At 36.8% G+C, this 16,121-nt stretch overlaps 1 protein-coding gene across 1 annotated transcript in view; it reads left to right on the forward strand.

The window, feature by feature from the left end:
* Positions 1-15,292, forward strand: part of LOC123546648 (uncharacterized) — a 39,661-nt gene extending 24,369 nt beyond the window's left edge. The window contains exon 9 of the mRNA XM_053550965.1: positions 14,552-15,292. The gene's annotated coding sequence lies outside the window, so the exon portion shown is untranslated. The remainder of the gene's footprint in view (positions 1-14,551) is intronic.
* Positions 15,293-16,121: the final 829 nt, after the last annotated feature.

Here is a 16,121-nt window from a genome sequence, read left to right on the forward strand (position 1 = left end):
TCTCTCTCTCTCTCTCTCTCTCTCTCTCTCTCTCCTTTTCTAACCTTTTCTCTTCTTACCGTATTTCTCTCTCCCTTTCTCTTCCTTGAAATTCCAACTTTAATTGCATTTCTTTTAAATTTGAGTTTCTACAATAAATGACTCAGCAGATGAATAAAAATGTCTTCATCTATGAAATATTGAATAATAATATCCTTAATTTCTTCTTTGAGCAGGATGACTTTACTTCAGCAATGTTATAATGCTTGGCAAGTATAAGTAAACCAGATTTCCTAGCTAACTGCAATATCTCGTGTGATGGCTCCGCTACAAACTTACCAATATCAAACGACATTTTAATAGCTGCTGGTATGAGTACTGTCCTAACAATCAAACTGTAGAAAATTTTATATAAAATAATTTGTAAAATGTAGCTTAAAAGTCTCAAAATATTAATTCAAAAGATTAACAATCAATGGTTGACCCCGGACGAGACCCCAGTTTGTGCTGCATCTAATAGTAACAATTTCTTGAAGAACTAAAAGTAACAGAAAAAAAACAGCAACTATTAAAAATAACAAAATTGTTAATAATAAAAGTAACAATTCAAATACCTGAAAAAAATTATTTAGCCGTAGTCCAGTCTAATATACAAGAAAAGTCCAATATCTGTCCTGGTCAAACTAATATTCCAAATTATTCACAAATCCAAACTGAATTTGATATGTCCGAAGAATATAAATCCTCTCTCTCTTCAGATATATTTTTCTTTTCACAATGTTAATGTAAATCCTTCAGCTGTAAAATGTCCAAACTGGTAATATTTGGAAAGTTTTTCAATAAGGTCTTACTTCAGGTTCTGCCCTGTCTTCAGACAGCTCCCTATTTTAAAAAAACTGTAAAAAGATCCTTTGGAAGCAAAGAATGCAACCAAGAAGAATAATAGCAGACTCGGTTTGATTGAGTCTGTTCATGAGAGGTAATGAAATGTGCAACACCTCTCACGCCCCCTAGCACCGGCTTAATGGGCCATACAAACATCTTGCTCAACTTCTTTCCTCAAAATACATTCCATTGGCATAGCTTTCAAAATCTAAAACTTTTTGTCAGTGTAGGACAATTTTACAAAAATATCAAAATATACATTTACCATCAAAGCATTAGTCACTACAAGATACCAAACCCTTCAAATGCATCAACTTTCGATTCGCCCATATTTTTGATTCCCGACTTCTTAGCTTATTCCAAAATCAAGCACACTTAAGCAAACAATTAACTCATAGTGTTTATAGATTTAAAATAATTTATTTCAAATTACTTGAATGTTCGAGTCAAAAACTTGCGAGTCGAAAGTTTATGCTTTTGAATGGTTTGGTATATTGTAGCAATGTAACAAACTAAATTTTGCAATTTTTATTCTATCGGCAAATAAACTGCTTGGACTCAAATTAAACATTTTAGGTATTGTTTAATTATATTTCAATTTATTTGAATTAAAAGGATACTAGCTTCGTGGTTTAAAAATATGTAAATGTTATGCCTGTTTCGACAACATTAAATCGCCCCTATTGGGTGTACGCACGTATTGATTGTACTCATACCGAGAAATCTAGGCCAATTTGCTGGCTAATTGACGAAATTGTCTCCCTTGAAAACAGCTTATCAAGTGTATAAGTGTATCGATTAGCCGTAATCGGTTATTTTACGCCAGTTGAAATATAGAGGGGGTGGGGGTGAATATTCAAGGTATAAGGTCAGTAATTCGGTCGAAAATGTGCTTCCGTGGTGTAGTCGAAAGAAGTCCATAATAAATAGATCCTAATTTTCCCATTTTTTGCGCAAATTCGTGTAGAACGAGTGCTTTAATCACCGTTTTTCAGTACTAGAATACATTCTGCATAAAATGAGACGATTTTCATGTTCATACACCCCACATGGCGAGTTTTGCAGATCGAAACCGGAAGTAGGTGTTTATTGCGCGGACGAGAGTAAATATGCGCCATTTTTAGGGTAGCAGACCACAACTGACTGGCATTTCACTAGGAACTGCATAACCCCTATTTTCTTTTCATTTTTTCGTTAATTTGTGATAGAACTTTCATGAAAAATAGGTGTAGGAAAAAGTGATGTTCTCTAAAGATACGTAAAGACGACCTGAAGTTGTCGTTTTTTATATGAAACAAAGAAGGATTTGAATTACTGACCTTTAACCTTCAACACATCAAATGACATCAAAAACATTATCTGACAATTGACTTTTGTAGAAAATAGAGAGGGAAAATCTTCAACACTTGATATACAGACTAAAGGTTGGAGTTGGGTTTAACATAGGTTTAATAGTGTACATTCAGTGCGTGCGTACTCTCATTGCGGGAAATTTAATAATATAATTTAATAACAATTTTATAATGCCGACATGTTTGCATCGGCAGGCAAATGGCGTATTAGAAACAAAGGGAAGTAACTATGATTATCAGAACCCCAAGAGTCTGTGTTAGCTTCGGATTTAGTATATGTGGATTTCTCAATATCACGATTTCTCGATATCAACTTCACGATTACACGATGTCTTGATTTCACGAGTTCTTGATTTTATTCTTCACGATTTCACGATTTTCACATAAAGAGTTCAAAGTTTATCGATTTAACGATTAATCGATTTTAACTTCACGATTTCTTGATTTCACAGTTTAGCTCTGTATTTGTGACGTCACAACTACGCAAGGAAAATGTGATGAGAATTCTTGTTTGAACAGAGAAACAGAGGATGATAATTGTTAAAATAAACTGAGAACTGTCAATGAATTTTAATAGAAAAAAATCTAATATTCTTATCCACGAAACGGAGTTATATGTCTATATTAAAGGCTCGTAGAAGGCTCTTTCGGACAAGAGTAGCAATGTTAGATTGGGATGCACAACATGCTGAAATGTGAAAATGATCGGAATTTTAAGTCAAAATCGGTAACTTACTGCAGTGTTCTGAAGTTCTGGAAATTAATGAGCGGCATTGTACCTCCCTTCATTTGCCCCTTCCCCCGCCCCAGTTCCTACGAGCGTATATTATGTACATTTATTTTGTTGCAGATCAAGTTCCGCTGTATTTTTAGCTCACCTGTCACGTAGTGACAGGGTGAGCTTTTGTGATCGTCCGTCGTCCGTCGTCCGTCCACAATTTCTTGTCTGCACGATAGAGGTTTCATTTATGATTTTATTTTAACCAAACTTCCACACAACTTGTATCACCATAAGATCTCGGTTCATTTCTTGAACTGGCCGGATCCCGTTATGGGTTTCAGAGTTATGGCCCCTGAAAGGGCCAAAATTAGCTATTTTGACATTGTCTGCACAATAACAGCTTCATTTATGATTTGATTTTTACCAAACTTGCACACAACTTGTATCACCATAAGATCTCGGATCATTTCTTGAACTGGCCAGATTCCATTATGGGTTCCAGAGTTATGGCCCCTGAAAGGGCCAAAATTAGCTATTTTGACATTGTCTGCACAGTAACAGCTTTATTTATGATTTGATTTTTACCAAACTGGCACACAACTTGTATCACCATAAGATCTTGGTTCCTTTATTGAACTGGCCAGATTTCATTATGGGTTCCAGAGTTATGGCCCCTGAATGGGCCAAACTTAGCTATTTTGACATTGTCTGCACAATAGCAGCTTCATTTAAGATCTGATTTTAACCAAACTGGCCTACAACTTCTATCACCATAAGATCTTGGTTCCTTTCTTGAACTGGCCAGATTCCATTATGGGTTCCAGAGTTATGGCCCCTGAAAGGGCCAAAATTAGCTATTTTGACCTTGTCTGCACAATAGCAGCTTCATTTATGATTTGATTTTTACCAAATTTGCACACAACTTGTATCACCATAAGATTTCGCTTCCTTTCTTGAACTGGCTAGATTCCATTATGGGTTCCAGAGTTATGGCCCCTGAAAAGGCCAAAATTAGCTATTTTGACCTTGTCTGCACAGTAGCAGCTTCATTTATGATTTGATTTTTACCAGACTAGCACACAACTTGTATCACCATAAGGTCTTGGCTCCTTTCTTGAACTGGCCAGATTCCATTATGGGTTCCAGAGTTATGGCCCCTGAAAGGGCCAAAATTAGCTATTTTGACCTTGTCTGCAAAATAGCAGCTTCATTTATGATTTGATTTTTACCAAACTTGCACACAACTTGTATCACCATAAGATCTCGGTTCCTTTCTTGAACTGGCTAGATTCCATTATGGGTTCCAGAGTTATGGCCCCTGAAAAGGCCAAAATTAGCTATTTTGATCTTGTCTGCACAGTAGCAGCTTTATTTATGATTTGATTTTTACCAGACTTGCACACAATTTGTATCACCATAAGATCTTGGTTACATTCTTGAACTGGTCAGATTCCATTATGGGTTCCAGAGTTATGGCCCCTGAAAGGGCCAAAATTAGCTATTTTGACATTGTCTGCACAATAGCAGCTTCATTTATGATCTGATTTTAACCAAACTTGCACACAACTTGTATCACCATAAGATCTTGATTTCTTTCTTGAACTGGCCAGATTCCATTATGGGTTCCAGAGTTATGGCCCCTGAAAGGGCCAAAATTAGCTATTTTGACATTGTCTGCACAATAGCAGCTTCATTTATGATTTGATTTTTACCAAACTTGCACACAATTTGTATCACCATAAGATCTCGGTTCCTTTCTTGAACTGGCCAGATTCCATTATGGGTTCCAGAGTTATGGCCCCTGAAAGGGCCAAAATTAACTATTTTGACATTGTCTGCAAAGTGGCAGCTTTATGTATGATTTGATTTTTACCAGACTGGCACACAACTTGTATCACCATAAGATCTTGGTTCCTTTCTTGAACTGGTCAAATTCCATTATGGGTTTCAGAGTTATGGCCCCTGAAAAGGCCAAAATTAGCTATTTTGACCTTGTCTGCAAAATAGCAGCTTCATTTATGATTTGATTTTTACCAAACTTGCACACAACTTGTATCACCATAAGATCTCGGTTCATTTCTTGAACCGGCCAGATTCCTTTATGGGTTCCAGAGTTATGGTCCCTGAAAGGACCAAAATTAGCTATTTTGACATTGTCTGCACAGCAGCAGCTTCATTTATGATTTGATTTTTACCAGACTGGCACACAACTTGTATCACCATAAGGTCTTGGTTCCTTTCTTGAACTGGCCAGATTCCATTATGGGTTCCAGAACTATGGCCCCTGAAAGGGCCAAAATTAGCTATTTTGACCTTGTCTGCACAATAGCAGCTTCATTTATGATTTGATTTTTACCAAACTTGCACACAACTTGTATCACCATAAGATCTCGGTTCCTTTCTTGAACTGGCTAGATTCCATTATGGGTTCCAGAGTTATGGCCCCTGAAAAGGCCAAAATTGGCTATTTTGACCTTGTCTGCACAGTAGCAGCTTTATTTATGATTTGATTTTTACCAGACTGGCACACAACTTGTATCACCATAAGGTCTTGGTTCCTTTCTTGAACTGGTCAGATTCCGTTATGGGTTCCAGAGTTATGGCCCCTGAAAGGGCCAAAATTAGCTATTTTGACATTGTCTGCACAATAGCAGCTACATTTATGATTTGATTTTTACCAAACTTGCACACAACTTGTATCACCATAAGATCTTGGTTTCTTTCTTGAACTGACCAGATTCCATTATGGGTTCCAGAGTTATGGCCCCTGAAAGGGCCAAAATTAGCTATTTTGACATTGTCTGCACAATAGCAGCTTCATTTATGATTTGATTTTTACCAAACTTGCACACAACTTGTATCACCATAAGATCTCGGTTCCTTTCTTGAACTGGCCAGATTCCATAATGGGTTCCAGAGTTATGGCCCCTGAAAGGGCCAAAATTAGCTATTTTGACATTGTCTGCACAGTGGCATTTTTATTTATGATTTGATTTTTACCAGATTGGCACACAACTTGTATCACCATAAAATCTTGGTTCCTTTCTTGAACTGGTCAAATTCCATTATGGGTTCCAGAGTTATGGCCCCTGAAAGGGCCAAAATTAGCTATTTTGACCTTGTCTGCCAAATTGCAGCTTCATTTATGATTTGATTTTTACCAAACTTGCACACAACTTGTATCACCATACAATCTTGGTTCCTTTCTTGAACTGGCCAGATTCCGTTATGGGTTCCAGAGTTATGGCCCCTGAAAGGGCCAAAATTAGCTATTTTGACCTTGTCTGCACAGCAGCAGCTTCATTTATGATTTGATTTTTACCAGACTGGCACACAAGTTGTATCACCATAAGGTCTTGGTTCCTTTCTTGAACTGGCCAGATTCCATTATGGGTTCCAGAGTTATGGCCCCTGAAAGGGCCAAAATTAGCTATTTTGACCTTGTCTGCACAATAGCAGCTTCATTTATGATTTGATTTTTACCAAACTTGCACACAACTTGTATCACCATAAGATCTCGGTTTCTTTTTTGAACTGGCTAGATTCCATTATGGGTTCCAGAGTTATGGCCCCTGAAAAGGCCAAAATTGGCTATTTTGATCTTTTCTGCACAGTAGCAGCTTTATTTATGATTTGATTTTTACCAGACTGGCACACAACTTGTATCACCATAAGATCTTGGTTCCTTTCTTGAACTGGTCAGATTCCATTATGGGTTCCAGAGTTATGGCCCCTGAAAGGGGCCAAAATTAGCTATTTTGACATTGTCTGCACAATAGCAGCTTCATTTATGATCTGATTTTAACCAAACTTGCACACAACTTGTATCACCATAAAATCTCGGTTCCTTTCTTGAACTGGCCAGATTCCATTATGGGTTCCAGAGTTATGGCCTCTGAAATGGCCAAAATTTGCTATTTTGACCTTGTCTGCACAGTAGCAGCTTTATTTATGATTTGATTTTTACCAGACTTGCACACAACTTGTATCACCATAAGATCTTGGTTCCTTTCTTGAACTGGTCAGATTCCATTATGGGTTTTAGAGTTATGGCCCCTGAAAGGGCCAAAATTAGCTATTTTGACATTGTCTGCACAATAGCAGCTTCATTTATGATCTGATTTTAACCAAACTTGCACACAACTTGTATCACCATTAGATCTTGATTTCTTTTTTGAACTGGCCAGATTCCATTATGGGTTCCAGAGTTATGGCCCCTGAAAGGGCCAAAATTAGCTATTTTGACATTGTCTGCACAATAGCAGCTTCATTTATGATCTGATTTTAACCAAACTTGCACACAACTTGTATCACCATAAGATCTTGAGTCCTTTCTTGAACTGGCCAGATTCCATTATGGGTTCCAGAGTTATGGCCCCTGAAAGGGCCAAAATTAGCTATTTTGACGTTGTCTGCACATCAGCAGCTTCATTTATGATTTGATTTTTACCAAACTTGCACGCAACTTGTATCACCATAAGATCTCGGTTCCTTTCTTGAACTGGCCAGATTCCATTATGGGTTCCAGAGTTATGGCCCCTGAAAGGGCCAAAATTAGCTATTTTGACCTTGTCTGCACAGTGGCAGCTTTATTTATGATTTGATTTTCACCAGACTAGCACACAACTTGTATCACCATAAGATCTTGGTTCCTTTCTTGAACTGGTCAAATTCCATTATGGGTTTCAGAGTTATGGCCCCTGAATGGGCCAAAATTAGCTATTTTGACCTTGTCTGCAAAATAGCAGCTTCATTTATGATTTGATTTTTACCAAACTTGCACACAACTTGTATCACCATAAGATCTCGGTTCTTTTCTTGAACCGGCCAGATTCCGTTATGGGTTCCAGAGTTATGGCCCCTGAAAGGGCCAAAATTAGCTATTTTGACCTTGTCTGCACAGCAGCAGCTTCATTTATGATTTGATTTTTACCAGACTGGCACACAACTTGTATCACCATAAGGTCTTGGTTCCTTTCTTGAACTGGCCAGATTCCATTATGGGTTCCAGAGTTATGGCCCCTGAAAGAGCCAAAATTACCTATTTTGACATTGTCTGCACAATAGCAGCTTAATTTATGATTTGATTTTAACCAAACTGGCCTACAACTTGTATCACCATAAGATCTTGGTTCCTTTCTTGAACTGGCCAGATTCCATTATGGGTTCCAGAGTTATGGCCCCTGAAAGGGCCAAAATTAGCTATTTTGACCTTGTCTGCACAGTAGCAGCTTAATTTATAATTTGATTTTTACCAAACTGGCACACAACTTGTATCACCATAAGATCTCAGTTCCTTTCTTGAACTGGCCAGATTCCATTATGGGTTCCAGAGTTATGGCCCCTGAAAGGGCCAAAATTAACTATTTTGACATTGTCTGCAAAGTGGCAGCTTTATGTATGATTTGATTTTTACCAGACTGGCACATAACTTGTATCACCATAAGATCTTGGTTCCTTTCTTGAACTGGTCAAATTCCATTATGGGTTTCAGAATTATGGCCCCTGAAAGGGCCAAAATTAGCTATTTTGACCTTGTCTGCAAAATAGCAGCTTCATTTATGATTTGATTTTTACCAAACTTGCACACAACTTGTATCACCATAAGATCTCGGTTCATTTCTTGAACCGGCCAGATTCCTTTATGGGTTCCAGAGTTATGGCCCCTGAAAGGGCCAAAATTAGCTATTTTGACCTTGTCTGCACAGCAGCAGCTTCATTTATGATTTGATTTTTACCAGACTGGCACACAACTTGTATCACCATAAGGTCTTGGTTCCTTTCTTGAACTGGCCAGATTCCATTATGGGTTCCAGAACTATGGCCCCTGAAAGGGCCAAAATTAGCTATTTTGACCTTGTCTGCACAAAAGCAGCTTCATTTATGATTTGATTTTTACCAAACTTGCACACAACTTGTATCACCATAAGATCTCTGTTCCTTTCTTGAACTGGCTAGATTCCATTATGGGTTCCAGAGTTATGGCCCCTGAAATGGCCAAAATTGGCTATTTTGACCTTGTCTGCACAGTAGCAGCTTTATTTATGATTTGATTTTTACCAGACTGGCACACAACTTGTATCACCATAAGGTCTTGGTTCCTTTCTTGAACTGGTCAGATTCCGTTATGGGTTCCAGAGTTATGGCCCCTGAAAGGGCCAAAATTAGCTATTTTGACATTGTCTGCACAATAGCAGCTTCATTTATGATTTGATTTTTACCAAACTTGCACACAACTTGTATCACCATCAGATCTTGGTTCCTTTCTTGAACTGGCCAGATTCCATTATGGGTTCCAGAGTTATGGCCCCTGAAAGGGCCAAAATTAGCTATTTTGACATTGTCTGCACAATAGCAGCTTCATTTATGATTTGATTTTTACCAAACTTGCACACAACTTGTATCACCATCAGATCTCGGTTCCTTTCTTGAACTGGCCAGATTCCTTAATGGGTTCCAGAGTTATGGCCCCTGAAAGGGCCAAAATTAGCTATTTTGACATTGTCTGCACAGTGGCATTTTTATTTATGATTTGATTTTTACCAGATTGGCACACAACTTGTATCACCATAAGATCTTGGTTCCTTTCTTGAACTGGTCAAATTCCATTATGGGTTCCAGAGTTATGGCCCCTGAAAGGGCCAAAATTAGCTATTTTGACCTTGTCTGCCAAATTGTAGCTTCATTTATGATTTGATTTTTGCCAAACTTGCACACAACTTGTATCACCATACAATCTTGGTTCCTTTCTTGAAATGGCCAGATTCCGTTATGGGTTCCAGAGTTATGGCCCCTGAAAGGGCCAAAATTAGCTATTTTGACCTTGTCTGCACAGCAGCAGCTTCATTTATGATTTGATTTTTACCAGACTGGCACACAAGTTGTATCACCATAAGGTCTTGGTTCCTTTCTTGAACTGGCCAGATTCCATTATGGGTTCCAGAGTTATGGCCCTGAAAGGGCCAAAATTAGCTATTTTGACCTTGTCTGCACAATAGCAGCTTCTTTTATGATTTGATTTTTACCAAACTTGCACACAACTTGTATCACCATAAGATTTCGGTTCCTTTTTTGAACTGGCTAGATTCCATTATGGGTTCCAGAGTTATGGCCCTGAAAGGCCAAAATTGGCTATTTGATCTTTTTGCACAGTAGCAGCTTTATTTATGATTTGATTTTTACCAGACTGGCACACAACTTGTATCACCATAAGATCTTGGTTCCTTTATTGAACTGGTCAGATTCCATTATGGGTTCCAGAGTTATGGCCCCTGAAAGGGGCAAAATTAGCTATTTTGACATTGTCTGCAAAATAGCAGCTTCATTTATGATTTGATTTTTACCAAACTTGCACACAACTTGTATCACCATAAGATCTCGGTTCATTTCTTGAACCGGCCAGATTCCGTTATGGGTTCCAGAGTTATGGCCCCTGAAAGGGCCAAAATTAGCTATTTTGACCTTGTCTGCACAGCAGCAGCTTCATTTATGATTTGATTTTTACCAGACTGGCACACAACTTGTATCACCATAAGGTCTTGGTTTCTTTCTTGAACTGGCCAGATTCCATTATGGGTTCCAGAGTTATGGCCCCTGAAAGGGCCAAAATTAGCTATTTTGACATTGTCTGCACAATAGCAGCTTAATTTATGATTTGATTTTAACCAAACTGGCCTACAACTTGTATCACCATAAGATCTTGGTTCCTTTATTGAACTGGCCAGATTCCATTATGGGTTCCAGAGTTATGGCCCCTGAAAGGGCCAAAATTAGCTATTTTGACCTTGTCTGCACAGTAGCAGCTTAATTTATAATTTGATTTTTACCAAACTGGCACACAACTTGTATCACCATAAGATCTCAGTTCCTTTCTTGAACTGGCCAGATCCCATTATGGGTTCCAGAGTTATGGCCCCTGAAAGGGCCAAAATTAGCTATTTTGACATTGTCTGCACAATAGCAGCTTCATTTATGATTTGATTTTAACCAAACTTGCACACAACTTGTATCACCACATGATCTTGGTTCCTTTCTTAAACTGGCCAGATTTCTTCATGGGTTCCAGAGTTATGGCCCCTTAAATGTCTAAAATTGGCTATTTTGGCTTTTGCAGCCATATAGAGACTTCATTTATGGTTTTATTTGATACAAACTTCCAAAATAACTTCAACAACAATAATTCTTGGATTCCATGACAAATCAGATCCAAGCGTATGTTCAGAGTTATTTTATATCTGATTACCTCCCCTGATTGTAATCAAAATGGATTTATATCAGTAAGTACTTATAGTGCTTATTTGAAATTTCATTATTGTCATTAGTTGGACTGAGCCAATCAGGGTAGATAACTATGGACTGATTTTATGTCAAATTACCCCCCTTTATTTCAAATTAAATTGGGTATATCTCCGTAACTAATGAAGATACTGATCTGAAATTTCATTTATGTCAACAGATTTATTTGGCAGATCCTTCTTTTCTTCACTTACAATAATTTTTTTTTAATTACTTCCCTTTTACGTTACTATAAATAGGTTATTTTTAGTAACTTTTTTATTATTGGCCGTAGGGAAAAACCGAGACCACTTTTCTGTGGTACAACATGGATGGTACCTCCAATTTGTAGGTGTATTTTGACATATCTGTACCTTGTAAGAATTTTTTTTTCTTTTTGGTTAAATTTCTTCCCTTTGTTGTTACTGTCCTTTGGACTTAGATATTTTTTCTGAGGACCTTCTTGTCCTCAAGTGCAATGATAAAAGGTGAGCGATATAGGGCCATCATGACCCTCTTGTTTATTAGATATGACTGTTTCGCTTTGGTTACGGTTCCTTGATGACATTTTTTATATGGGAACACAGTGAAGCGGACCTACTTAAATTCATTGACAGTTTAAACAATGTCCATCCCAATATAAAATTCACCCATGGTTATTCAAGCGATACAGCTACATTTCTTGATTTTAATATTGGTAGAACAGTAGATAGTAATTTTGATTTTCTGTTCATGAAAAAGCAACCAATACATATCAATACATTGAATTTTCATCCTGTCACCCTCTATAATGCAAGAAAGGGATCCCGTATAGCCAAGCTAAGCGATACAAGTGTCTCACTTCTAATGATGATTTGTTCACAAATGAATTGGAGAAATTGCGAACGTATTTCCAAAATCATAATTATCAAAGTCATTTTAGCTAAAGCATCATCATTGTCAGCCGAAGAAGTCATGACCAATCACAGGCAGAACACAATCCCTTTGTTTGCGTATACAACCCATCCCTACCAAACATTGGTCAAATCCTTAATAAATATTGATAAATATTGGGGGGTTTTTGAACTATCTGAGAAAGCAGTGTACGCAACCTTGCCAAATGCAAACCAGTTATTGCTTACAAGCGACCTACAAATCTTAGTGATATCTTGGTTCACAGTAGCCTAATGTCTTCGAATGTTAAGGGTGGTGTTCTTAAATGTAAGAGAACACGGTGTTCTCATTGCGCTTATATCACTGAAACTGCACAGTTTACAAGCTCTCAAACTTTAAAAACTTACGATGTTAAACAAAATCTTAACTGCAAAATGTTATCTATTTAATCACATGCAAAATGTGTAAGTTAATGTTCATAAAGAATGAATAGCCATAAATTTGATATTAGACATTTTCCTGATACTCCTACAAATGTATCTGAACATTTCAATTTTGAAAATCACTCTGTTAGTGATTTTTCATTCATGCCAATCGACTTGGTAAAAAATGACTGGTTTAGACTCTTGAAAGAGACTCGTTGGATTCATACATTGAAACAGCCTGGCCTTATGGCATGAATTATTTTAGTCTTTCATTTTTAACACAGATTCTTCCTAATGTATTTTTGCATATTAGTTAGTTTTCCTTGCCTGTATTAATATTATTTTTGCTTTGCAATTTTTGTAGGGAAAAAGTATCTTTTTTGTTCCTATACTATATGTGAATATTACGCCAAAATGGGTAACGTCTTGACGTCGTCATTGACGTCGTACTTTCCTGTGACGTCATACTGTTTTGCTATTAGACTTTGATGAAGTCCAATGGACGAAACATGTTAGTTTTGAAGTAAAAAAGTATTTATCTGGTGTTAGCTCTTCACTTTATCTATTTATTAGATATGATGTCATTTAAAGAAGAGCAAAAACAGGCCGTCTCTGTTCCATGTGCACTACAGTGCATTTGATCGTAAAGTGAAGCAGTGCATCTTTATGTATGGTCATGGCCAGGCGATATAGCTTTTTTGTAAACTAGCTTTATTTCAGTCCGAGGTGGTAGCAGAACCTCTACCTATCTATATCTACTACGAAATATATGAATATCAAAGAATGTAAAACTGCATTGACGTGACTCGACTTGCCTATAGAGTCGGAAGCGCTCTATTTGCAGATAAGAATTTTGTTACAATAGGGCCTACAATAAATTTTATTTTTAAGTCGGCAAGATATACTAAGAGGAACACTTATGCTCAATATACGTGCCATCTTAAATGGAACGAAACAAGATGTCACGTGACTGGTAAAATCGTGACGTTGCGTCATGAAATTGTGAAATCGTGAAATGGAGAAAACATAAAGTCATGAAATGTTTAATTATGAAATCTTGAAGTTAAACTCTAGAAATGTCAAACTCGAGAAAACATGAATTCGAGAAACCGTGAAATCGAGAAATCGTGAAGTACAATCGAGAAATCACTAAATTATGCAATCGAGAAATAATGAAATTGTGTAGTAAAATCGAGAAATCGTGAAATCGAGAAATCATACAATCGTGAAATCGAAAAATCGAAAAATCGTCAAGTAAAATCTCGAAATCATGAAATCATGAAATCGTCAAGTTAAATCTAGAAATCATGAAATTGTGAAATCGTGATATCGTCAAGTTAAATCTAGAAATTATGAAATCATGAAGTTCAAATCGTAAAATAGTGAAATCATGAAGTCACCAACGGTCTTTCGTACTTACCAGGTTATTTAACGACTTACGCTCTTACATTGGATAACTGAGATATTATGTAAAGTTCTGGTTCTGGATCTTAAAGGCACTGGCCTCAAGATGCGACAACAAAACTTGAAAGAGAAAAAAATAGGTATCAGGAAATTAATGCTATATTTCTTAAGAAAGCTTAACTCAATTACAGACTATATGTTACGGAAACACAAGAGAATAAGTTGACATAATATTTTTACACTGAAAATTGAATAGCGCTCAATACGCTTTACTCGAGGTAAATTACCTTATTATGAATATCTATATACAATTAACGCGATGTACACTGATTCCTCCATAGCCATATTAAAAGACTGTCGAAAAAAAAAATTGCGCGGTGACCCGGCTTCGAGTTTTTCATTTTTAAGATAGTTTAGCAACAAAAACTCATATTCTAATGTTCATTATGTTACCAGACTTCCAGTGAAAAGAAAGATCATTTTAAGCAAAAATCTGGAGGTCAGTGCCTTTAACTGTTAAGATCCATCGGGTCATTGGATCAAATAATTTTTTTATTTAATGCACCGATCATTAAAATATTTCCATACTTGTTTTCAAACATAAAGATGGAGTTTTTGAATTTTTTTTTACTTTTCAGCTTCAGAAAAATGTATCCAACAAAGACGATCCAATGTACAGACAGGTTCTACAGATACAACACATGAGACTCGAGTTTGATGAACAGGAAAATGTAAAAAGAGACGATATCTTTAAAAAGATTAATCAGATAGCGGAAGAGCTAAAAATAGAAAAAGATAGAATGGAGAGGGAAATCAAAGAATTAACGGCAATGCTAGAAATGAAAGATCTCGATCTATTTGCAAAAAATGTTGAACTGATGAAGATGAAAAGCCATAAGAAACGTATTGCGGAAGAGAGTCTAGGCCTAGCGGAGCGTATTTTGGTAGGGTCAGCAACTGGAGGAACAGTAGGGCTGCTCATAGGACCGATAGGAGCTGTTGCTGGTGCGACAGGGGGTGGGGTAGTTGGGTTGATGTCCTATTTGTGGGACAAGATTACAAAGTAATAAAAAGCTGTATGTATTACAAAAATACAATACCAAAAAAGCAGATTGAAAATTATATGCTGGACTTTTCATTCGTTTTCTTCTTTTTTTACCTTTTTCGACACCTATACTATTCAATTTATTATATAATAGAGTTCCGGTTAATAATTTGGTGACGTGTGTTGCACATTTCGTTACCTCTTATAAGCAAACAAAATCAGTCAAAGTATGCTGTGATTATGTTCCAAGAACGCAGCCTCCATGACATCAGAACCACATTTAGCTGTGTATATATTTATACATGACATACATATACCCTGTAGTGCATAGGCAAAGGAAGCATATCGTGGGCTGAGCGCGAAACTATTGTAACTGTATATAGATAAAGAACAAGATACAATAGTTTCGCGCTCAGCCCTCGATATAGAAAAAATAACAAGAACAACAGTCCGACAGGAAAGGTCTGTTACAACCCGTTTGGTAATAAAGTTGCAAATTGTAATAATTATAACAAAACGGGTTGGAGTGCTTATTACAGTTTGAAATGGACATGACAACCCGTTTTGTAATAAAGTTGCAAAATGTAATAAATTTCTCAGAGTGTGTGTAAACGAATTTGTGTCATAGTTCTAGGGTTCACTATGTGAATAAAATTGAATGAGGTGAGGATGTCAGGTGGCGAACTTTTAGCATGTAATTTTACTCATTAATCGTAACTAAGAAGGATATTGGTGAGCATAACATCAAGGAAGTTTCTACAAAATGGTTAAGAGTGCTTATTACAAAGTGAAAATAAACAAAGCATCCCATTTTGTAATAAAGTTGCAAAATGTAATAAATTATCAGTTAGATGAAACGCATTTGTGTCATAGTTCTAACGTTCACTCTGTGAATAAAGGTGATGGATGTGAAGATGTAATGGGTCATACTTCTGACAATTTGGCATTGACTATTTCCATAAAGGTAACAAAATAAGTACTTAGAAATCAGAGCGGATACTCAAATTGTAATAATTATTACAAAGCGAGTTAGAAAGCTTATTACAATGTAAAACGAACATAGCAACCCGTTTTGTAATAAAGTTTCAAAATGTAATAAATTTCTGAATTAGTTGAAAGGCATTTGTGTCTCAGTTCTAAGGTTCAGTGTGTGAATAAAAGTG

The sequence above is a fragment of the Mercenaria mercenaria genome, chromosome 9, assembly GCF_021730395.1.
Source record: "Mercenaria mercenaria strain notata chromosome 9, MADL_Memer_1, whole genome shotgun sequence".
Taxonomy (NCBI): domain Eukaryota; kingdom Metazoa; phylum Mollusca; class Bivalvia; order Venerida; family Veneridae; genus Mercenaria; species Mercenaria mercenaria.